Raw genomic sequence first — 26480 nt, forward strand, 5'->3', positions numbered from 1 at the left:
CCTCCAGTTGTGCGGGAAAAATATCCATCTTATTTGGCTGTATTTTGTCTTTTAATTATTTATTTTTGAAGGTTTTTTTTTTTTTTTTTGAGTGGCCTAAAGTGAGGGTTTTGAAGTGCAGATCCCGAGGAAACCACAACTGCAGCCATGTCATTAGCTCACAGAGAAGAAAAGTCGATCGTTGTTTAAGCCATTGTTGACCTGCTAATGGATTTCTGCTTTTGCCCTGTGCACTACTGGGAACTACTGGTGTTGGGAAACAAAGTGAGAGACCCCTGTGTACAAAACAGTGCCACCAACAAAGTGGTTGCTGCACTCTCAAATGGAAGCGATCAAAAGACCCCAATAATGTCCTCTTGAGCTTCCAATTAAATCCAGAGAAATGATCCATTTCAGTAGAGTTGAAAGTGTATGCAGCCTGTCTGCAGACATTACAAAATTCTGACCAGTTCTTAGTTCCTCCCGCAGAAAGATGAAGGTTTGGTCTGCTTTCGGTGTAGCAAGCTCGAACATCCACAGTAAAACGTGCTCACTAAAGTTTGATGATGCACTCATGTGTGAGATGGCCATGGGCGTTCTGCGCAAAATTCTGCCTGAAGAGGGAATGGGTCAGATAGATGAGCATGGCCAATATTCCATTCATTGGAACGCTCACCCCTCCCTGTTTCAATAAAATATCTGCTTTATCACAAATAAAAAATGATTGTAATCCAATTACATTTGAGACCATAAAATATTGCTTAAAATGGTGGCAAAATATTAAAACCGTTTCACATTTAATGTATTAGTCCACGCCCTGACCACGCCACAGACGTTGTCCTCCGTGGACTGCGCGCACCGCTTCGCAGATGTAAATAAATGCGCTGTCACCTGACAGCGACAGAAACTAGTGCAGCCACGACGATGCAGAAATGCATGGATTTGATGGATTTAACTGGATTAATTGATGGATTTAACTCAATGCAGCTGACGAGATGGAGAAATGTGCGGATTCTGCTCACAGAATTTCCAGTTTGGCATGAACACGCTGCGGCAATGGTAAGCTTTGATGGGCCGACCACACCCTTTCGCTGACTAAATTACTTACAGAAAAATAAACTGTGCAAACGTTGGAATTGAATTAGAATGGGAATAACCCCCTTGTGTCTGATGATTTGCAGATGTTAATGCTGGATTATGGTCGCAAATACCCATTTTAAAACTTGTAAAACTCCTTTTTACAAAAACTCAACCTTTAAATCCAGCATTAATGTCCGCAAATCATCAGACACAGCAGGGTTATTCCATTAGTTGCCCATTTGGTGCCACATCTGTTCCCCCTTGTGTGCAAGTCTTGTACTGCAAACTCTCAAGTTGCTGTCATTGTCCTACAACTAATACCAGCACACACTGATGATGTCACCACAGGTAAGAGGAGGAAGTGATGAATAAAAATGTTGTCAAAACCTTTTTGCGTTTTACGTGTTGGGGTCACAAAATTCAGTTATTTTAGGGTCTGTGTTTATCTAACATGCATTACAAAAAGGGGTTGGCTAGATGCTCGATGGGGAGGCATTCCAACGTGCGCAGTGTTGGTCATTTTTTTCTTGAAATGATCCATGGAACATGGTACATCCCTCATAGTCTGCCCAAAATCTTTCTTGCAGAAGGTTCATTTGAGTCTGGAGTCCAAGTTACTCATAAGAGCTTTTTTTTGGAGTATCATCAGTGACCCAGTGGTCACAACAAACTTGATCAAAGCTATTAAAGCTTCATGCTGCTTGTGTAACATAATGAAGATCTTCTGCTTGACAGTATAATTTTCATAGTACAACCCCTGGCAAAAATTATGGAATCACCGGCCTTGGAGGATGTTCATTCAGTTGTTTAATTTTGTAGAAAAAAGCAGATCACAGACATGACACAAAACTAAAGTCATTTCAAATGGCAACTTCCTGGCTTTAAGAAACACTACAAGAAATCAGGAAAAAAAAATTGTGACAGTCAGTAAGGGTTACTTTTTTAGACCAAGCAGAGGGAAAAAAAATATGGAATCACTCAATTCTGAGGAAAAAATTATGGAATCATGAAAAACAAAAGAATGCTCCAACACATAGGATAAGATCCGGACTATTTGCAGGCCATGACATTGACCCTGTGTCTTTTTGCAAGGAATGTTTTCATAGTTTTTGCTCTATGGCAAGATGCATTATCATCTTGAAAAATGATTTCATCATCCCCAAACATCCTTTCAATTGATGGGATAAGAAAAGTGTCCAAAATATCAACATAAACTTGTGCATTTATTGATGATGTAATGACAGCCATCTCCCCAGTGCCTTTACCTGACATGCAGCCCCATATCATCAATGACTGTGGAAATGTACATGTTCTCTTCAGGCAGTCATCTTTATAAATCTCATTGGAACGGTACCAAACAAAAGTTCCAGCATCATCACCTTGCCCAATGCAGATTCGAGATTCATCACTGAATATGACTTTCATCCAGTCATCCACAGTCCATGATTGCTTTTCCTTAGCCCATTGTAACCTTGTTTTTTTTCTGTTTAGGTGTTAATGATGGCTTTCGTTTAGCTTTTCTGTATGTAAATCCCATTTCCTTTAGGCGGTTTCTTACAGTTCGGTCACAGACGTTGACTCCAGTTTCCTCCCATTCGTTCCTCATTTGTTTTGTTGCGCATTTTCGATTTTTGAGACATATTGCTTTAAGTTTTCTGTCTTGATGCTTTGATGTCTTCCTTGGTCTACCAGTATGTTTGCCTTTAACAACCTTCCCATGTTGTTTGTATTTGGTCCAGAGTTTAGACACAGCTGACTGTGAACAACCAACATCTTTTGCAACATTGCGTGATGATTTACCCTCTTTTAAGAGTTTGATAATCCTCTCCTTTGTTTCAATTGACATCTCTTGTGTTTGAGCCATGATTCATGTCAGTCCACTTGGTGCAACAGCTCTCCAAGGTGTGATCACTCGTTTTTAGATGCAGACTAACCAGCAGATCTGATTTGATGCAGGTGTTAGTTTTGGGGATAAAGGTTTACAGGGTGATTCCATAATTTATTCCTCAGAATTGAGTGATTCCCTTTTTTTTTTCCCTCTGCTTGGTCTAATTTCTTATAGTGTTTCTTAAAGCCAGAAAGTTGCCATTTGAAATGACTTCAGTTTTGTGTCATGTCTGTGATCTGCTTTTTTTCTACAAAATTAAACAACTAAATGAACATCCTCCAAGGCCGGTGATTCCATAATTATTGCCAGGGGTTGTAGGTACAAATAATCAGTGTTGTCACAGTTACTTTGAAAAGTTACTTTATACAGTTACTTTACACAGTTACTTCATTAGTGCCTGCGGACAACTTGTTGGCAGTTGTTGAATTTAACTAATAAGGTAACTAGTAATCTAACTTGGTCATTTTTAGGGCCCCTTCACACATAGCACGATTGAAGCCAACTAGCGCATGAAAGAGGAACTGCATGCCATGCGTGAAAAATCGGAGCCACCTTTAACGCGTCGTACACCTGTCGCCACAACCATTCGTGCACACCAGTGGCTGGAGACAGAGTGCCCCATGAGTTCATGTTCAATCCCTGTCTCGGCAGGCGTTGACCAAATTCCAGTTACCACACATGAACACCCAATACCACGTGTGGAGCACTTAAGAAATGTGGCGGCAATCGCGCAGTCAGGGTGAAAATAGTGAGTAGGCAACTGCTTTCAAGCTGACTGTAATTTGTCTAAGTGCCCCATTACTGTGGCATTGCTAAGCAACACACGCAGCGTCCCAGAGTGTCGACATGTGATGTGTGTGTGTGTGTGTGTGTGTGTGTGTGTTGCTCCCCCACACACACACACACACCACATGTTGTGTGCGGGGGGGAGGGGGGGTGCACACTTGCATGAAATGCTGATATGTATGTACAGATGGGGACCGGCCAGCCAGTCTGAGCACACACAGCACAGCAAGCTGCCTCCCAGCTGATCACTGGCCAGAGACTCACTGACAGCTGCAAATGACGGCTCAGTGCACACAATAAAAACAGGGAGACCACACCCAGGACATGTATATAAATAAGTACTGCAATAAGTACATGCACAATTGCATGCCAAAATAACTAAACAAAAATGCTCACATAACACAGAAACAGAGAGTGATACTTTGGTGTGTGTGCTCAGGCAGCAGCAGCTGTTGAGATGTCTGGACCTGGAAGTCACAGCTGTAGAACACATACCGTGTTTTGAAGGACATGGCCATACAACTGTCCACCGTGATGCGCGTGTGTGTGCTTGCTGTCATCAAGTGGAAATACATAAAACATATATCGCTTTTGCGACAGGCTAGAGCATGGGCACATTGACAGACTGCCCCAGGTGAAACGGACTGTCAGATCATGTGGATACGCAGCAGGTGATCTGAATGTCACATCTGTCTGCCAGGGCTCGGCCCGACACGAGTGTCCTTTGAGCGGCGTGCCGCAAGACAGACACCGAGTCATGTGGAACATATCTTACGTGGGTGACGTGACATTCATAACTATTTCTATACCTGGATGGACATAATGAAACTTAAGTGTGCACTGCTTCATTCATGTTATTTCATAACTGTACGTCTATGACCAGAGGCACAAAGGGATCATACTTGTATTGTCCACTCAAAAGAGGGATTACATTTTGGAAATTGCTGTGTTTTATATGGTGTGTGGTTTTCATTTTTTTTCTCCACAGCAGCGGTGCGATGTGGTGCAACACGTTCCAGCTGCTGGCCCTGTATTTATAATTATAATGCTGCTCTGACGGGTGAAGCAACAGTTGTATGTACCACGGCTGCGATCATGGATGAAAATCATGAGTCAGCTAACTGACAACTAAACTCGATGGTAAATTTATAAGGTCAGATGTAAGCAGTGAAACTCCAAATTTATTTTATTAAAAAAACCCTGCAGAACTACAAACTGAAATTGTGGCGTTACTACAAGTATAAATTAATACTACAGAATCAACACATTCTCACTCCCAACATGTCACATTTTGTTGCAAAACTTTATTTTTTTTGGACTGAGCATCAATAAGTTGGATAACTTCTTCACACCATTTACTGGGAGATGTTAATGACTGTAACTACAACCCAAACATAGCTGAATGTTCCCTGATGACTCAGATGTCAAGTAGACAGTTCTGTCTGTTATCAGAGAGAAGGGGTTACCGAACTCACCGCATCGTGACACAGGTGGGCACTGACTTAGTGTGAATATGTGACGAGTTGGGAGTGAGAATGTGGAGAGCGATTTATGCAAAGCCCTTCAGTGAAGAGTGCTGGCTGCTGGTGGATATTAGTTCCTGATTGATCTCTGTCCTCTGTGAAACAATCTCTGCAAGCGAACCTGGCCACTGTTTTTCAAAGTCATGCCATAAAAGAATGTTGTGCATTTAAACCATAATATAACATTGCTTAAACAATAATTTCAAACACATTATTTTGGTATTGATTTATCCTAAAATTGTAGGAAAATCATTCACTTAGAGTTAACAAACTAGTTGAGTAGGAAAAAATTAATTAGTTGTTGGGTACGACTACTTTGTCCCAACTCTTGTATGCACAGTCTCTGCAATCACAGCCTTGAAAGCTTGTAAAGTCTTTTGAGATTTCATGGCAGCCTTGTGAAATCCTTCACCAATGTGTTTCATGCAGGGTTGATCGCTTTTTTTTAGAATGGATTGCTTTGGGTAGATAAATTGGGGAGATGATGAGCTTGTGGTTAAATGTTGGGCTTCAGACCAGAAGATCGTCAGTTCAAAAGCCAGCCAGACCAGAACATCACTAAAGGCCGATCGGCAAGGTCCTTAATCTCCTAGTTGGTCCCGAAGTGTAGTGAGTGCCTTGCTTGACAGCATCCTGACATCAGTGTGTGAGTGTGTCTGTGTCACTGGGCGAATGCAAGGCATAATTATCAAGCTCATTCACCTTTGATGCAGATGGAAAAGCACTATATAAATGCAGTCCATTTACCATAAATCAGGCTGTCATCCCCTACATTTAGTATTGGTTGACTGAACTGAAGTCAGTCATTGTCATATTTTGTCCATGCTGTTTTTTTTTTGTTGTTTTTTTTTTTATGGGAATAACTAACTAAAAACATGTAATGTACACAACACCATGCCAGGATTTTACACTATTCATCACAGTTTATAAGAATGTACGCTACAAACATCTGATGGCTTCCATTCTGCTTATTTCAGTGTAAAACATTGTCAAAATGTTTCTATAAAAGGCAACTCTTTGATAATTAAACTACAACGACAGCAAATCATGGCTATATTTTAGGTTGCCGTTAATTTTCAGTGCGACGCATGCGATGGTATAGTCATATCATCCAACTGCCCACGGAACATCCAACACATGCTGGACTCCCAGCAAGCTGACTGGAGGTGACTCGGAGGCTGCCCTCGCACCTGCTGGCTGGGTGTCAGATTTTGTAATGTGACCCTGACCCAAGCACAGGATAGACCCAAGTGGAGATGCCTGGTTTCAATGGTTGGCTCCACGTGCCCTAACTACAAGAGTATTAACTAACTAATGTAACTAACTAAGAATTTGGTCTGATTGTACTTTTGCAGTAACTGAATTACAATGAGCAAATTGTCTTTGTAATCCCCCTACTATAGAATTGTCTTTGGGAGGTGATGGTCAAGTGGTTAAAGAGGTGATCTTGTGAACAGAGATTCCTTGGTTGAAATTCCCATCAGAGTGGAAAATCTCCAAGGACCCTTGGGTAAGGTCCCTAATCTCCAACTTGCTCCCAGCGTGCATTTGAGCATGTTGCATAGTAGCACCCTGACATTGATGTGACTGTGAGGCATCATTGTATAAGGGCTTTGAGCATGAAAATGATATATAAATGGAGTTCATTAAACATATATTCTTTGAGGGTCTAGAAGTCAACTCAAATTAACCAATGAGTGGTAGAGGGAGAGCGAAAAGATGGAGGGTGAGCTGTGGACCATTTTTCAACTGTAAAGTAAAAATACACGTCATTTATTTTGAATAAATAGAAATGTAGATTAGCATGAATGTCTGAGATGCCTTGTGGAGGAAGTGACTGGTTTCTCAGGCAGACCCTCAATTGATTATGTTTGTGAATGATGGCATTGTTTTTCTTTGTAATCCCCTCATGTGTAGCATGTAATCTCACCATCTTTGCAAAGGTTGGCTGCACCTGTAAACACAATTATGATGTTTTCACAGGAAACAGGATTTAGCATTTGTGTGATTGAAAGTCATAAATCAGCTTGTAATATTCCTGTCAACATGGAGTGTCGTAAATGGTTCATAATTGGTGCTTTTATGGCCTTGTGTTGTGTTGCCAAAAGTGCAGAAGCAGATTGAATTTTGACAGTATGCCTCTGAAATAATACACTGTAATTACAACATCATTAGTGTGTATTCGTGGAGTGAGCAAGATATTGAATTTCTATCAGTGAAGTGTCTTAAATACATAAATACATAAAGTTGGAGCAACGTACAATATAATTTGTATTCTAAAGAACTATTAGTTGTGTGGTTATGAGTATGGCTGGAAGCTAAAGTGCATAATAATATTTCTAAATAGTATTTGTCACAGTGTTAAACGTAAACACCTTAGCTAAAGAGATAATTTTATCCACATCCTCATTGACCAGATGATTATTTCAAAGTCTTGATGTATGATGAAGTGGTTGAGTCTGGTCTGGAAAAGATGATAACAGTTGAGAAATGTTGCACAGTCAGAAACGTTTGAAGGAATTTTTCAACATTATGATGCCGAGCATCCTCTTTTGCACTATTTGTTCTTTAATGTGATCCGTTGAGCTATGTTGACCAATGTGTACAACTTTGTAAGATTATGAGTTTGTTCTTGGCAAACACAGTTACTTTATAACGCTCAAGTGTTCCACATTAGACAGTCTGTTACATTTTTCTTGTATAACAATAGGCGGGTTTCCATTTCCCTCCATATTCTGAAGTAGTGAATTGATATCTGCTTTATGGAAATGTATGTTTTGAAATTACTCTCAAATATTCCAAAAAAAAAGCAGATGTTCACATGAGGTGTTTTTTCAGGTGATTAAAAAAAATCTTATTTTGAAACACTTGCTTGGTCTCCAGAGTAAAGGTCAAACAAGGTCTACGTCTGTTGGATTCTATGACATGTGACACGTTACCCCGTAACGTGATAACTAAGGATGATACATGGTCCAAACTATTCCTTTTTAAAACTGTGTTAACTCAACTAGTAATTTGCATCACTTTTTACCAAAATTGGAGCAACTTTAACTTTTGACCCCTGTACAAACCAACACTGACCTTTGTCACCATTCTTGCCGTTTTTATCCCATAACTCCATAGAATTCAGTTACAGACTGTCCAAACCATACCTTTTTGGAATCTTTATGATCAGGCAAATAATGTGGCATAGGTTTCAATATGATCAGAGCATCTTTTAATTTTGACTCCTGTGTAATTCTTCATTTGAACTCTACCTGAACGTCAACTGAAAATTCAAGTGGCCAATTGTTTTTTTCAAAAGAGGATTGTCTGAGGACTATTTCTGCCGAATTTGATGCTTTTATCATCATTTGCAGGATTCCGCTTTAAATATTCTCTTATCTGCTGTACTATAACTGGAATAATTCGAATACAAAAAATGTTCGAGGCAAATTCTGTCCCTTGAAGCTCAGTTTAACATTGTAGTACTTATGCCAGGCCTGTGTTTGGTGCTGTAACATCCCCAGAAAACAAACAAACAAAAAAAAAAACAGAAGAGGACTAGAGCATGCACATAAGTTGTTTGAGTAAAATAAAGTCTTTTAAGAGAAAGACGGTCCACGCTAATCATCTGAAATAGCTACTACACATTTAAAGTGTAGCAGTGTGTTTCTCTGTTTTTAAAAACACACCGTTTAGTCCAGTGGCTGCTCTCCGCTCTATGTGGGGAGTGACTATTCGCCCGGCGGCGGGCTGCTGTCTCTCTCTGCCCGGTGTGAGGGGCTCTGCACTCCCCTCACACCAGGGGAGTCACAGCTCCATCCCTGGCCACACTGACAAACAATCTCTGAAAGAAGATCCACTCAGCAGTCCAAGTTAGTGTTGTATAAACTGGTAATGGCTGGTGTTGCACAGTCATTCTATGCTGCCGTCCATTACTGATGGCTAATTGAAATCATGATACAGAACCAAAATTGTGATGCCACACCCCAAACCCTGCCACAAATAAATTCTGTTGTCAGTGCTATAATGTACAAAATGCATTCGAGGTTTGAATTACCATTTTCCATATACACAAAAACCTTGCAATTAATATAACAATATGCAGATTTTGCATACACGTAGCATCCTGTGGATGTGGAATGAACAGAATGTAAATTTCCATAGCTTCATCACGCAAATTTAGATGCATTATTTCCTTGCTTGCAGGAGGAATGTTTCAGTCAGAGTGGGTCTGATGAGACAGAGAGCACAGTGGTCAGAGGATGTGAATTGTCACTTAAACCGGTCAGTTAGACAAACTGTTAGTGTTATTTTGAGATTGTTTCACATCGGTTAAGCTGTGAAACACAAACATGGATATCCTGTAGCATTTTTTTGTCTTTGTCTGCTTGGCTGCACGATTCAACTACATGAGCAGTCGAGCACATGAGCCCCTCAAACATGCTTTTTGGGGTACTGATACTAATACAGATATTATGTAGTAAAAAAAGTGATACTGACATAGAGATAAAGAAATTAGTCATCAATAAAATGTCTAACAACTTTTAATTTTTAATGCACTACACAAAAATAATAATAATTTGGGGTCAACTGATATGGCTTTATTTTAGGGCCAATACCGGTTATTCCTGATATAGAAGACCGATAACTGAAATTTGAAACATATATTTGCCTGCAGTAAAAAAAAGAAAAGTATCAAGAAGGTGTCAACATTTAGAATAACACACTCTTAACAAAAAAAAAAAAAAAACCTTCACGCACACAGTTCCATTCTCCATTCTGCACTCTGCTACATGTTTCTGTGCCAGTCTGTGGGACAGCAGCTTCAGCATTGACACACTGAACTCGTGATGTCTAACAAATCAGGTGGTGCTGTGCTGTCAGTGGGACATTGTAAAGACCAGAAAGCCTTGACTGCAGCTGCTTCAGAGCTAGAGTAGCACATTTTATTTTTGAAATTGTCTCATCAGTAAATTGGCAGATGTCATAAACTATCACAACTTGCATTGCAACTTTTTTTGAAAACTGCCACATCATCATAACATGCCTAGTCATTGTAGCAGCTTATTACACAAAAAAGAAGTTGAAATAATAACAATAATAATAGTAATTGTAATTATTTGCTGATGATAAAGAGTAGAGAAGCCAGTAGGCAAAGAACACAAAGAACAGACATTCATTTTAATTTGACAGATGATTTAATGAACTGATGATGACACCATGGTTGCTGAATAATTTGTGCAAACTTTGTTAATAATACAAAATTTTTGTAAAATCATTCAGAACAACAATGAAATATATATGTTTTGGTTTGCTTTGTTCTTTTTTTTTAACTTGGAAAAAGTTGTCTTAAGTCGAAAGGTTTTGGCTTTGTTTCCACCAGTGATGACAGCTGGTGGCCAGCCATTGTGCTTATGACTATCCATCACAACATGCTTGTTTAACACAGACAGCTTTATTTTGTTAATCTATGACACATGGTGGAAAGTACGTACGTATTCCAAGTGTTCCATTACTTTTGCAGGGCACAGTAATCTAACCTTATGAGTACAAAATGAATGTGGTATTATTACTGTTTTGTTTAACAATTTTAATTTTCACTGTTGCTGCACTTTGTGTCAAATCATAGTCATATCGTATGTCATATTGATATGAAAATTCAGTAAGGTGGAACTCGGCTAGTGTTTACTAAGGTACCCCTAAATATCTTAAAAAAAAAGAGAGAGAGAGAGTAGAGCTACTTCTGTGCCTGGTACTTGACAACCAAGGATGGTCGGTTGAAAAGCTTTTTTATCTTATGGGAACTCTCCCTACCCACATAAGCGGCTCAAGAATATGAACAGCATGTATATAAGTGACATTTACATGATAATTCATTTGACAATATTGAGATATGATCATTGACCATATTGTACAGCCCTCCTGTTATCTAGCTGAAAATTTTGAATATTAATTTACATCTACATAAAAAAATGCTTAAAGCTGAAAGGTTTTTGCCATGCTAATGCTCCCCTGAAACATTTACTCAAAATAAAGTCTGAAGGACCTAAATGACGGTGAGATGCTGACGAGCTTTGCTTGTTCATGTCCGCGAAATATGCATATTATATCCCACCCGATGACAAGTGCCATTACAATGAGAAAATCAACATTGTTTACGTCACCCATTAGTGGTGACAATGTTATGGTCGATCGGTGTATTTTGTTGATTAGTTGTGGATGCGTTTTTGGAATAAATTAAATAAGCCATTGTCATGTGTCATACTCTTTAAGAGTCATAGTGTGGCACAATCTGTTGCAATGCTGTTTTGACAGCAGGATCAAGTGATAGGTTTTATGGCAAGTTAATGAATCTTCTGCAGTGCATCAAAGTGGAAGAACAGCGAGTGGCTACCAATGCTACCTGAGGTGAAGCATTAACACATGGAGGAGTTTTGTAGTTTTCCATTGCTGATTATTTTTATTTAATTTAATGTACTTTTGAGAAGTGGGGACCCAAGGTGGTTCTGTCGGTGGCAATGTGCAACACCAAGACTTGACTTGATTTAATTGTTATAGAAAGTCAACACATAAAAAAAAAAAATGCAGCAGATATGGTTGAACCATTATATTGTCACGTTTTTACACAAAATAACCAAAGATGTTCATGATCAAAGAAGTTCGTGAAAGGGGGGGGTATCCTTTTCTCGATATGTTGCTTATGAAAACACCAAAAAAACACCCTGTTTCCAATTTAGTTGAGGGTACTGAACCAAGTTTAAATGGAAAAATGACAAAGAACAGATTGTGTTACAGTCTCTCAGTTAGAGCATTGTGAGAGTTAATGATAATGAATAATAATGAATGCTTTCACAGCCAGTGGCAAGTCATTATCATGAAGATGTTGCCAAAATTGTCATTGCCTGCCATGGTAATAAAAGTTTCTGCAGTCATTTGTGATATGGAGGTGGATAAGAAGACAACACTTAAAGAACAGTGAGGCTGGTGTGAGCTCAGAGCCGACTGTTGTAAGGAATTGAGAGGAATTCGTTCACACTATGGAGGCAGGCACCGTGCACAGGAAAATCAAACCAGTGGAAGACATTTGGGGAGAAGAAAGAGGGAAAAAGGAGACAAAGGTCTGGGAGGTTGGGGCATGTGCTTTGTTTCATAACATGCTCCAGTTCCAGCCGTCAAGCTGGGTCTTTGTTAAATGTGAGTACAGTGAATGTCTGGCTCCTGGACTCTGCTGCCATAGGCTGGAAACTCCAGGGCACTTTCCAAAGGACCACATTATTCTCTACCTCCATTCACAATAAATCCACCCTACTGTACTCTTTCAACATACATCAAACTGACTCTTTTCCATCACGCTCAGACTCCACTGATCACCAGCTGGAGGGTTCTCACGTTTTTTTGGAGCAACTGTTGAGGGAAAGATTTTAGATTTCTACATTAGAGTTGGAATGTTTTGAGAAAATGTGCTTCACTGTTATAAGAAATAAGACACTAAAAAAATAGTTTTTTTTTTTAATAAAACATTTTTCAGTTTTATGAATAGAAGAAGAAATAAGTCCTAAGCAGGTAGGTTGCTGAAGAGCTTCTCCCCTGAACATAAACACCTGATCGTCAATGAAATTACCTGCTGGGCCACCTGGTCATTAATGAAACCACCTCAGCAGGTGATTTCATTAATGATCAGGTGTCTCAGGTTGAGTCTATCCTGGAAATGTGGAGATATGCTCTGGAGAGCAGGGGAATGAAAGTCCCCTGAGTACATGTGTGTGAATGAGAGGGAGTCCAGTGGTATAGTGTGGTTACGAGTAAAAGTGGTGAAAGTAGATGAGTTTAAATATTTGGGGTCAACTGTCCAAAGTAATGCAGAGTGTGGAAGAGAGTTGAAGAAGAGAGTGCAGGCAGGGTGGAGTGGGTGGAAGAGAGGTGGCAGAAGTGATCTGTGATTGAAGAATATCAGCAAGAGTGAAGGGGACAGTAGTGAGACCAGCGGTGTTGTACGGCTTAGAGATGGTGGCGCTAACAAAACGACAGGAGGCAGAGCTGGAGGTGGAGAGCTGAAGATTGTGTGATTCTCTTTGGAAGTAACGAGGATGGACGGGATTAGGAATGAACATATCAGAGGAACAGCTCAGGAGGGATGGTTTGAAGACAACATCAGAGAGGCGAAGCTGAGGTGGTTTGGACATATGCAGAGGAGGGGCCCAGGGTATATAGGGAGAAGGATGCTGAGGATGGAGCCACCAGGCAGGAGAAGAGGAGGCCAAAGCGGAGGTTTATGGATGTGCTGAGGGAGGACATGCAGGTGGTTGTTGTGACAGAGAAAGATTCAGAAGACAGGGTGAGATGGAAACAATTGAGCTGCTGTGGCGACCCCTAACGGGAACAGCAAAATAAAGAGGACAAAGATTATTCATAATATTTCACAAATAAATATCTTACTTGATTTGACTCAGCTTGTGGATTTGGTGACCAAATTTAGTTTGAGGCACGAAATTCCACATTTCTGCAACCTGAAGTAATGAATTTGATGCAGCTCAAAGTAGTATTAAAATGCATTTTTCAAGCAATGAAGGAAAAAGATTGTGTTGTATTTAAAATGGTTGATGCAAAATGTTTGTATTTCTCCATGAGGCCTTCTGAATTTTGTTCAGAGACCTTTATCAGTTTATCGATCAATTATCTTTTGTCGTTGCTGCGAAGGAGGATCTGACCATTGGACTGGACAGCTGAGAGACATCCTGCTCGAACGTTCATCCAATGTCTAGTAGGGTTGGGCTGTAACACTCCATATGTTTACAAATGGCAACGGTATCCTTTTAATACAGTCAATACAAGCCTGCTGTGTATTGTGTGCTGTTTATAATAAATAGTTAACGAGTGTGTGTTGATGTCCAGCAGGGGCACCACTGTGTGTGTTTGCAGATGCTATTAAAGTAATGTGAGAACTCCTGGAAATTATGTAGCCTGTTCTATTGATCTATTAAATAAAGAACCTGTCATAAACAAACAAACAAACAAACAGAAAGCTCTCAGAATCTGCAGGGCATGTAAGTGAAGCTGAATGATTTTGGCCAAAGCATGGAGTGACATATTTGTCAAAAACAAAATCTGTGTGTTTACCATCACAGCAGGTCTTCAGCACCGTAGGGAATGTTGCAACTCCACTATGTTCCCTGGTCAAACCTGATAAGGTTAATATGCTCATATTTTTCATAAATTCCTTCAGGGTTGACAAATATCTTGATTCAGTAACATTATGCACGTTTTGTGTCAGCTGTTTTTTATTTATTTATTGTTGAATCACCTTGTTGTTTTTATTATAGGTATGTACTTAATTGAGTCATAGACTGTTTTTTTTTTTGTTTTTTTTTGCTTATTTCATGTTACATATTGCACTCAGGTGTGTATGTCAAGCCTATTTGTTGTTTGTGTTTGTTTCAATGGGATAATAATAATACAACTGCAATAAAAATAATCATTGCTCTTATTATTATTATTGCACATTTGTTATAGGAAAATAAGCTTTGAAATACTGCAAAAGCCCTAAAGACCCTAAAATTTATATGCAATGATAAGTCAACATGACAAATGACATTCCACCCCAAACACACGTACACACACACTTCAACCCACTTTCTGCAAACTGTATACTATAGTATAATTTGGGGAAGTTTTCACAGTTTCAAAAATTTGATCCTGTCCAGCAATAAGAACAGACATTGAAGAACGTACAAGAGAAGCAGGACAGGAAGCTCCGGTCCTGCATTCCTGGTTGAAACACCCCAACCAAGTTCCTTGTTTGTAACTTTAACACGGAGTGTAAATCGACTCCTCTCTCAAACTCCTTGGACATTTCTCTTGAGTAATATGTTGCCCACTTTTATTTGTTTAATTGTATACCTGAGTTTTACTGGTTTTGTTTTTAATTTATTTATTGCTTTTGGCATGAATTCTCTTTAGGGTTATGAATTAATTTATTTTTGTTAAAAATCCATTCAATGCTGCAGTTCAATTTCTAAGAAATGCTGCTTGGAGCCAAGTGCATTTTAGTTTTACAATATATTGTGGGGATGTTCTGTTTTGCATTATTTAACAAACCAGTGTTTAGAGGCATTTAGGAAGTTTGTTTTGGCCGTACAGCAAAATCATTAAGCAATTGCTCACCTAAAAATAAATTATTTTCCTTAAAATAAATGAAGAAAATGATAATTGTTGACCTTTCTGCAAACAGCATCCGAGGTTGGTTCAAAGTTCAAATTATTGCCAATAATAGCTCCTCAATATTATTATTATTATTAATTTACAACTGTAATTTGTGCTTGTCAAGAGAAATTCCGTCTGTCCATATGTATATATAAGCTTTCCTTGTCCTAATATTCCAGAAATGTAAAACTTTCAAAATCAAAATTTTATACAATAAATATCTGCCTGCAAGAAAATCATGCATTTCTAATATTTATAAATGCCCTTTTACTGAATTTTGGAATGTCAAATAGGAAATGTACAAAAGCCCTGAAATGCTTGTGTTGCCTGCTAGACGATGACAAAAGCTGCTCAAATGTGAGGCAACGGTCTAGACTGTGTATTTATTTGAGAAGTTAATTGTTGAAAAAGTGTCCCTTGCACATTTGGGCAAAGTCACCTGCTTTTATTCTGTCATCTTAAAATACCCTTGAGCACACAAAGCCAGAGGAATAACAAGTGTTAATAAAAATAGTCAATGGACTTGAATCTTTACTTACTTTAGAATATTTAGTTATTGTTACCTGTGTGGACTGTCAATATAAATCCATGACCTGTCTTTTGTATCTCATTCCTCAGCGTCATCAAGGAATGATTGACACATCTACCTAAATTTGAAGCATGTCTTTGAGCCACTTGTGTTGCAGTTCGTTGAGATGGGGGTCAGGGTTGACAGGTGGGAGGACATCTCATAAGAACAGAATGTGGCATAAGAAACAGTTTCATGATAGGGTGCATCATCCCCATGTCCTATGGGAGAACAAGAATCAAGGTACCCAGTGTGTGATCACATTTGTCACACACTGGGTCAATTTTTTGGTTTATCTGTTTCAATTTGTGTTCGGTCCAGAGATAGCTGTGCACTATTTTAAAGAGTGTAATACTGTGTTTCATGCATATAAAGGACAGATAGTTTTTCTCAAGCATCCTTGAGAAGTAACAAATGTCCAACAATGTCGTTCTGTCTGTTTATATGTTATGTAGCATTCAGGGGTTCAGTATTGTGTTTATATGGGCAGTTATATATGAGAACTACAAAATACAACAGATGATTTAAATTTTAGACACTTTTCATATGAATGTGTGGCTGTCAATTGAAGACATTTCTGTAAATATTGCCTCTATTGTATTTACCCTATTGTCCCAACTTTTTCTGATTGAGTGGTACAAGAATTGAACTTTGGCTTCAGGTATTATTTAAAAACAAAACCAATCAGAGATTTCTGACATCCGCCACCTCCAAAATTCCATGCCCTAATATCTATCTGTTGTGCAAATTTGGTGAGAATCCTTGAAGTAGTTTTGACATAATCCTTCAAAGCCTATATAGCGTGAAACTTGATTCAGAATCCGGATCACCTCCATAATTCAGTGGAGTCTTCTATGGTCTAATATGTATCTGTGTTGAAAATTTTGTCAAAGTCTGTGCAGTAGTTTTGACATAATCCTGCTTACAGACAGACAAATAAATAAATTGGTGGAGGTAAAAGTTTTAGTATAGAAGATTTGAATAGTTTGAAATAAGTGCATTAATTTCAGCAAAACAAAAACTTTTTTTTTTTTAATTCAAGCATGTCTTGGTTTTTAATAGTGTTTATTCTGCCACCACATGTTAGCAGATGCACATTTCACCAGTCTTGGTTAAATTATGACGCAGTGCAGACGCATTTGTCTAATGTTAGTTTTTGAAGTGGACACAGATCCAGATACCATATGTTTATGGTTATATAGGCAGATATTCTCGAAGGCGTTAGACTGAAGGCAATCGTTGGGTACTTAATCAGCATTTGAGCTTTGTTGGATATTTACCTTATGGCCTGAACTCTCCCCAAACAGCCTCAACAACTCCAAGACTGTTTCCAAGGACGCTGCGGGGCCAGATATATAAAGGAACATATCTTACCTTAGGCCCTTGATTTTCCACTCCCTCTGTCACTATACCTTTAGTGTGTCTATCTTTTAGAATTGCTCTATTCCAGTGGCAAATACGCAGCAATGGTGAAAGTGAGCAGTCCTGTGTTGTCACTCAGTGGGGGGGGGGGGGGGGGAAATTGATCAGAAATATTATTTGTAAGGATTGTTGCTAAAGGTGAAGAATATAACAGAGAGAACCGTCTCCTAATATTTCACCTGAAACCATATTGTTTGACTGTTTTAAATAGGTATCTGCACTCTACATTCCCCAAATCTTTCTCTGCTTCAAGTGAGACCATCATCTCAGATACCCCTGGGTGATAAGGGATGTATAAGGTATGAAGTTGCCGTCTTGATTGTTGATTATGACTGGAGATTGTTTATTAACCCTGTAATGATGATAGGATTCCCCTAAGGGAGGACCAAGACCCAAAAGATTTAGACCTTGATTGTCTTGCAAACATGTGTGCAGAATCACCTCTGTCCAGCAACCTCATACGTCCATAAGCTCTTCACAGGTGTCTTTCAGTCTCAAAGGCAACAGACATAAATAAGATACTTACACTTCTGATGACTGAGTCCAGGGCATGTTAGTCTTGATGAGGAGCCAACTGTAGCTGAAAATCCCATCAGTAACTATGAAATAGCTGCCATTGTGCTGGTATCTGTATCCTCTGTGATTCCTTTGATTCAATTTATTTTCATTTATATAGCACTAAATCACAACAAAGCTGCGTCAAGGTGTTTCACACAAGTAAGGTCTAACCTTACCAACCCCCAAAGCAAGCACACAGGTGGCAGTGGTAAGGAAAAACTCCCTCTGATGATTTGAGGAAGAAACCTCAAGCAGACCAAACTCTAAGTGGTGACTCTCTGCTTGGGTCATGCTACCAACACAATTGACAATACAAATATATTGATATATTGATTGATATATTCTGTTGCTTGGCCCGCCCTTCCAAACCATCACATTTGTGTAACATCTGCATTATTAATGGGCACTGACGTTTCTTTAACTTTCTACTGAAGTTCCACAATGTCATCCATACATGTTCAAGTTCTGTACCACTTCACATATGGTTTCATTCTTTGTCCATGTCCTTTTCCAATTTTTAACTCAACTGGAATGAGCAGGTGCAGAAAATGACTGCATGCTAGGTCTCTTTAAATTCAGATTTGTTGAATTGATGGGTTTATCGCTGCCCTCCTCTCTGTGTGTGGTTGTCAACGGGGCTGTTAAACACAGCCTTGTTGCTTGGTATGCTTTATTATGCCTTGTTGTGCTTTTTACTTGACATGGTAATTCAAGATTCACCTTACTATTTTGACTGACTTCAGTTTTTGGTGCTCACTGGTGCAATTGTATTAAATTGCCATAAATTGCTTGCAATTTCTGAAAGGGTTTTGCAGTGTGCAACCAACTCTGATACTTTACAAACCTGAAGTCTTGGAACTTGGTTTCTGCCAGTCTACATGGAGTTATCAAGATTACGCTGAAATGGCAAAGTGTTTCTCTGTGCCAGTGATTCAGTCAGTATCTGTAGAATTCACCCCTTTGAAAAGCAATCACTCTTATCACACAGACTGAAAATTTTGGGGTAGTTGCAACATGCAGGTTTCTGTCTGTCATGCACCTACTGTCACAACCGTTTGGTGACATTTTGGAGAAACGCACTGCAGATATTCAGCAACAGCCAGTGAAGTTCCTCGGCGTTAACCTGCGGTAGGGGAGGTTGTCAGAAGCAGAACATGATTTAGGCTTTTTTTTTTTAAACTCAAGCTTGTTGAGCGTAATTGGAACAAGACAGAATCCATGTCTGCAAGTTACTGCTTTTATCAAAGGATGTATGAGAGTCCTGTTTACCACATGAATCTGGACTCAAGAAGGCTTTGGGATTCTGTGAAAGCTGCAGTTAACATGACTATGGAGAGGAAAGGCTTTGTCACTCATGAACTGGAGAAAGCAAACAAACTTAATGATTTTTTTCTCAGGTTTGAAACTCAGGACTTTTCTTTGGAATATAATCATGTGCTACAATCTCTTCCTGTGACTGATGTTGGGATGGTAATTGATCCACATAAAATTAATTTACTGTTTAGTAAGGTTTGTAAGGGTAAATCCACAGGCCCTGATGGCATTTCTCTCTTCCACAGTATGTCCCTCCCCTCCACAGCATGTCTTTTTACTGATTCTCTCCCCTCAGCCCCAACCAGTCCCAGCAGAAGACTGCCCCTCCCTGAGCCTGGTTCTGCTGGAGGTTTTTTCCTGTTAAAAGGGAGTTTTTCCTTCCCACTGTCGCCAAGTGCTTGCTCACAGGGGGTCGTTTTGACCGTTGGGGTTTTTCTGTAGTTGTTGTATGGCTTTTGCCTTACAATATAAAGCGCCTTGGGGCAACTGTTTGTTGTGATTTGGCACTATATAAATAAAATTGATTGATTTGATTTCTGCTTTTCTTTTAAATACCTGTGCAGAAGAGCTCACTCCAGCTTGGTGCCCAGTTTTTCAACAGTCTGTAGACACACACAATTCCTAACCTCTGGAAAAAAAAATCAACTATTATTCCTGTTCCAAAGAAACCCTGTCCAACTGAGAGTAATGATTATAGACCAGTAGCGTTAACTTCTGTGGTAGTTAAATATTTGAAGAAATATATTATTAGTCTTGTCAAAGTAATTCAACAAGGCTCTGCTGATCTGTCTGTTGGTTTGTTTGTTTATATGTTTGTCTCTCTGTTTGTTTGTTTGTTCACCTTAAATTTGGAGCATTTTTCATCTGATTGACTTGAAATTTGGTCAGATCATGAAGACTGAGGGTATCTTTTAGCCTATGATTTTTGGAGTGGTTCCACTAATATTTACCAAACTTCACAAATTTTGGTAAAATAAACAAAACGCTGCCTGGTGGCAACAACCTGTATTACAGCTGTACCTTAATAATGGTCTCAAAACTACCTGCTTCATTTATTGACTGTCTAAAGTTTATCTGAAAAAAACTTAATGCCTGCTTTAAATAAATGCCTGGCATTATGTGGATTAAAAAACATTACGTTTTGGAATTAAATGTAGTGACTAACTCATTGATCTTCTCGTGGCCATGCAATGACGACAATGTGCGCATGCCACTTCTAAAGTTGTCTTGCTGCAATCTGCTGCTGGAACCGTGTTTTTTGTTGGAATATTTTCCTCTCAATGAGGTCCACTTACTTCTACAATTATCAACCTCCAAACCGATACGGTATGTGCTATTTCCTCCATAATTTACAGCTGATTTGAGCGCCTTTTTCCAACTGCGTGTTTTTCAGATTTGCGGAGTTTCCTGCCAAATGTATTTGATTCATGATCAACGTGTAATCAGTCCGTGCACTTCAGAAACTTATGGCTTCTTGGTTCAAAAAAAAAAAAAATGCAAAATGGGACAATCTAAATGCAGAATTTTGGTACATTTGAGTGTAGCATCCGTACCTGTCACCAGTGCCTTTGCCAGGAGACCTTCTGAGCCTCATGGTTATTGGTTTATTGGTCTCTTGGTGTAATACTGGGGTCATGCCAGCCAATTTTGGAGGATTGTGATTCATATTTTATGTTTTGTAACAAAGTCCTTTTGAATTTTTTGTACATGGACCAGATAACATAAAGTAATTAGCAAGTGTTCAGGAAGCAAGTATAAATGACTTGGAATGGCTCGTAGCCACGCAGTGGTGCTTTATATATCCTGGTGTGATAAATGTTCAGCCATCGATAAAAGATTTAATGCCCATTCTAATAGTAGCAATGATCTGGGATGTCACCAAAAAATAAAGAAAGTGGGCTTCTTCCAGTAAAACTGAATATTTTGAACAAGTGTCATTAAAATCTTTTTGTAACGTTTCAAGTGATCTTTTGGAGTGACAGATTGTCAAAGAGGTGCCTCCGGTATTGCTGCCCCCTCCTCACTTTTCTGCACCACTTCCTTGAGCTGGAGGGTTTTATGGATCGGTCCATCACATTATGAACCCGAGGTTAATGCGGGGCTCCTCTTTTCAGCTCCAGTTATAATCTTTAACTGCTTTCCTTCACAGGCAGATTGACCCCACTGCTCCATCAAGACCCTCAGGCTGTGTCAGTGTCTTGCTACAGTGCTTCACTCTGCTATTAACATCCTGATTGCACTCTTGTTTCATTTACTTGGCCAGGCACTAGAGCTCCAAAAAGAGCTTGACCACACCGCTGACCTTTCGATTTGCAGGACTGGAACGGTCGCACTCCAATCCGTTAGTGTAAAATATCCAAAAGGTTTGATCGTGGCTTTCTTCTGCAGTGTGTTGCGACGATAGGAAAAGGTCAGCGCCATAATTGATGTTGAGCTTCAGCCTGATTGTGCCGCTTCACATTATCCAGGGTCGCCACCTAAAGTATAGGTTGCATGTGTGATTTTCATCAAAACAGTTTGTGAGTACCAAAATGACTAATTTGTGGTGGATGTTCACTTTGAAATGGCTATTTTATGGTACATTTGTTTGAATTATATTTCAGACACTTATGAGTCTGAAGGATATTAGTGAGCTTCAGACTGTGACTGGGAAAATTACCCTTACGTGTAATTATGTTTTTTTTTGTTTTGTTTTGTTTTTTTTTTGGCAAATGTAGCCATGAAATCAAGCAAAAAAGAAAGGTAGGAAAATAAATTACTCTTTGCAATAGCAAAGCAAATTTTTTGACAGCGTCTGTGTTGCCCGGGGTTTAATTTCTACACATATCAGTCAGCAATGAGCATTTTAAATAATGTGGTTTGAATGGTATTATAAGAAAAACAATTTTTTGATACACTGCAGTTTTCTCTACAAACCATGTAATAACCTGAAAATGGTTTTCTTGTCCATATATCAGCAGAATGCTTGTTGGTGTGTCAGGCTGATGCTTTGTGCATTAAGACAGCAGCAGATCTATAGATCTTAAAGCTTTGAAGAAATGATTTCTGGCTACACTTCTACATCTGCTGACTGCTGATGGATCGCACGTCATGTGGCTCGCTGTCAGTTGTGATGCCTTTGCTCTTATCCCTCAGTTTTGTCACTCGGTCTAGTCAGTGGTGCAACCTGATGAGGTGATGTCACCAACAGTGACCACCATCAGTCTCTATCAGCATCTGTATGCTTCATAAAGCCTCAAGTAAATTGGCTGTGAAAGAAATAAGAAACTCTCTTCCTCCTCAATATGTCCAGCTGCTCGTTAAACCACAGCACCCCGTTTTGTTTTCCTACAGCTGAAGAAGTGATGTACAGCAGAGTTGGAACATGGGGGAGCCATTAACGATTAGTTATGGTTGATAACTGTGATTGATCTTCACGGTTCCACTGTACATGTTTCATCTATGCTTAAATCGACAATACTTTGCTATCATCAGTGATGTTCCTGGGGGGTGTTGCTTTTCCGCATTGATTTGCTCAAAAGATGCATCAACAACTCCTCACTCAGGAGGAGGAGGAGTAACAGGAAGACAGAGGTTGGGAATGAGAGGAACAGTAGAAGCAGTAAACCAGTATTGATCAGTATGTCTGGTATTTATATTGTGTATTTATATTTGCAAACTGTTTTTCTGTTTTACTTTTTGATACTCTGTGTGCTTCTTACCCTGTGTGCTGCCCAACAATGCTGCTGGAACCTTAATTTCCCCGAGGGAGTCTTTGCAAGGGATCAGTAAAGTTCTATCAAATCTAATCCACCATGCACACTGTTGACACAATAAGAATGGGGCATATAATTAAACTCAGGATGTTTGGTTCGAATTTGATTGGAATTGGCCTGATAGAGGACTTTTTTGATGGGTCAGTATGGGATGAATTAAACCTGATTCACAAGAAAGATGCATGTTTCTTCACTTAGTGTCGTGTGCGACCGAGATCAGCACAGGGCCCAGTGCATGTTTTAAATGTACATTAACATGCTGCTTCGCTTTAAACCCCCAGTAAATCTGTTTTGGTCACACAGATCATCAACAGCGCAAGTCAGTCTTGCCGTTTCATAGTGCATAGCCGACAGTAGCGATTAAAAACGGCCAGTGCATCCACTTCCTCTTCAAGTCATCAGATTGATTCATTCATGTGAAATGTCAGCACACTCCACGTTACAAAGCGGCCTCACTGCTTTTTGAAGTGCCACATTATACATCCTTGTGTGGCTCAGTTCACTGGTCTGGTTCTGCACTTCAAACTGAGTGGGTCTGTATTTTTGGTTGTTGGTTGTCACCACACACGCTAGGGTTTGGTATGAAGAACCGCTTCTTTTCGGGAATCGTTAAGAAATGATTCAATCCACCGACATCGATAGCCTTGTTGCTTAACGATTCCCGTATCGGTTCTTCAGAGCGGCCATTGTTTTTGAGGGTGTTTATCAAGACAACTATCATTTCTTTATGTTGATTGTTGCATCAGCTGTGCTTGAAGCTTGAAGCAACGAAGCAGTGCTCCAACCCGCTGCTTCATTGGTTCGTTGCTTCGCTTTTCAGAAGTGGCAAGTCCGCTTCTCAACCACCCTCAAAGATTTCAATCGTGAGTCACTTTTGTGCAGATTAAAGTCACTAACTGGGGCTCTTGTCTTGCTGCGGGCAAGAAATGAGAATCGTCTTACATTTCGTTCACACAGCTCCAAAAACTGCACCGCTCTCTGCTGAGTCAAGTTAGAAAGATAGAGTTCAGTCGGAATTAATAACTTCAAAGTGAATCACCATTTTAAATCAAGTGACACCTCTTTCCAAACGTTGTAATACAGACAACAAACAATACATTTATTTTTTCTCCCAAAATGAGACGTCGTCCGTGTTTTATGAATTACATCCTGATGTGCAGTGCAGCCAGCTGAGGTCAACTCAGATGTATGCAGTTACATTTGTGCCATTAATATCTGAAAATTAATGCTTTTGACAAAACTACAGATTGTTTATTTCTATTTATGTCCAGAGATCAAGGATCCAGTGACCAATTTCATATTTATTTACTTTTAACACAATAAAATGTTGACATAGAAAACCTGTAAATCCTACTTTTAGCACACAGAAAATTCAAAGGAGATATTGATAAGGGAATCAATAAGGAATCGGATCAATAAGCGGAATCAATAATGGTATCGATAAAATCTGATCAATACCCATCCCTAACAAAGACTGGATAGTCGCCCAGTAAGTCCACAGCAGTAGGAATTTACATTTTGCTTACTGCTGCTGGCAGCTAGAAACACAGAATGCATTGAGTGTGCAGTTCTGCAAATAAAAAGTAAGTAATGTACGTGATCTCAGACGCAGAATAAGCATTAGTGCATACTTTAGATGGCAGCTACTGACTGCAGGGTGCTCCAGGAAGATTTTTCAACCTGTTGTCAGCGGTCCACCAGTTTTGTGCAGAATTAATGGCAAAATAAGCTGACTCTGTAAAGAATAGAGTTCACTTTCATTCAATACTTGAATAATTTTGTTTTTTTCTTTACAGCATTTAGGTGGTGTTATGGACGAGATTGTTTTCAGCTCTTGTGCTTTCTCACACAGACTTCTGTAATTTCCATTGCAGAAAATGGTTTTTAACTTGTCGAGGATCTCTGTGACGAGATGTATTGAGACGTGCAGCAGCCAGCAGGCTCGTGTGATGCATTTGTTTGAGTCCATGTAAGTGTAAGTCTGTGACAAAGGGAGGAAGGCTCCGAGCTGTTTTATCAGTGCTGCGAGCGCTCATGCAGGCTGTCACGTCAGCATGCGGCTGGCCAGAAGGATTCCTCAAGGTGCGCTGTGATAATTGTGATGAACTGATTGACGTTTCATCTGAGCGGAACGTAGGCAGGTGCTGTCAATGTTTAGGTGTCAGTGAGATGGAGGACAGCTCAAATATGATGTTAATGGCTCCGGCCGAGGGCGGAGGCACGCTGACAAATGTTCAAGCTGTCCATGAGGTAGTTTTGCCTTATCATCTGCCACCTGTGGGGTTTCTGAGGAGCCGCCACACTGTGTGGCAGAGACAGGACTCAATTATGAGTTCAGAAGATTACCCTTCGTAGGAAAAGCAGGAAAGATGTATTTTTGTAGTTCATGACGTGTGGATGGTTTGGACATCCATGGTATATAAACGATGTCTCTAAGCCTGCTGCTGTGGGTTTGAAACAGTCCCAAAATGAAAATATAATGCTAGGTTGGCCAGTTAACAGACCACATAAGCTTTAGGCTGCACGATTACTTGCAATCATAAATGCATCACCACCTATCCAATTGTTATGCACTAAATGTTGTGAAGAGCCCACAACCCTAAACCAAAGAACATACATCATCATACAAAATAAGAAATAATCACGAGCAACTACAACCCCATTTCCGGTGAAGTTGGGACGTTGTGTAAAATGTAAATAAAAACAGAATACAATGATTTGCAAATCCTCTTCAACCTATATTCAATTGAATACACCACAAAGATAAGCTATTTAATGTTCAAACTGATAGACTTTATTGTTTTTGTGCAAATATTTGCTCATTTTGAAATGGACGCCTGCAACATGTTTTAAAAAAAGCTGGGACAGTGGTATGTTTACCACTGTGTTACATCACCTTTCCTTCTAATAACACTCAATAAGCATTTGGGAACTGAGGACACTAATTGTTGAAGCTTTGTAGGTTTTGAAATGGACGCCTGCAACATGTTTTAAAAAAAGCTGGGACAGTGGTATGTTTAACACTTTGTTACATCACCTTTCCTTCTAACAACAATGCCTGGTTCACACGGCAGGATAATTAGGCCAATATCAGACCCAATCTTCCCCTTCCGACAATCTTAAGGATGCCCCGACAATCGTGATGATGCTAAAGATAATCCTATCAGATATTCCTGCCGTGTGTAGTGTGTTAAGAGCACTCTGATCTGCTTAGAAAGACGTCAAGGGCCCTCCGATCATAAATCGGGGATATTCAACATGTTGGATTGTCTTGGCCTGATATCGCAGTGTGTGTTGTGTCCTCCGACCTTTTCTCTTTCTTTTTGTATTGTTTATTTTTGTGGTGGAATGAACATGTACAAATAAGTATAAGGAGAAAGAGGTTGGCACAAAAGAATCTGGATTAATTGAGATGATAAATG

At 39.5% G+C, this 26480-nt stretch overlaps 1 protein-coding gene and 2 long non-coding RNA genes across 8 annotated transcripts in view; 2 read left to right on the forward strand and 1 right to left on the reverse strand.

Moving 5' to 3' along the window:
- cadm1a (cell adhesion molecule 1a) overlaps positions 1–26480 on the forward strand; it is a 1471967-nt gene that overhangs the window by 182317 nt on the left and 1263170 nt on the right. The window lies entirely within an intron of this gene.
- The window catches only part of LOC117516939, a 777663-nt gene that overhangs the window by 125071 nt on the left and 626112 nt on the right, over positions 1–26480 (reverse strand). The window lies entirely within an intron of this gene.
- Positions 293–25816, forward strand: LOC117516937. Its single transcript, XR_004562584.1, has 4 exons — positions 293–303; positions 13045–13049; positions 16385–16392; positions 25707–25816. It is a non-coding gene; the product is annotated as an uncharacterized LOC117516937 (long non-coding RNA).

Source organism: Thalassophryne amazonica, chromosome 9 (genome assembly GCF_902500255.1).
Source record: "Thalassophryne amazonica chromosome 9, fThaAma1.1, whole genome shotgun sequence".
NCBI lineage: Eukaryota > Metazoa > Chordata > Actinopteri > Batrachoidiformes > Batrachoididae > Thalassophryne > Thalassophryne amazonica.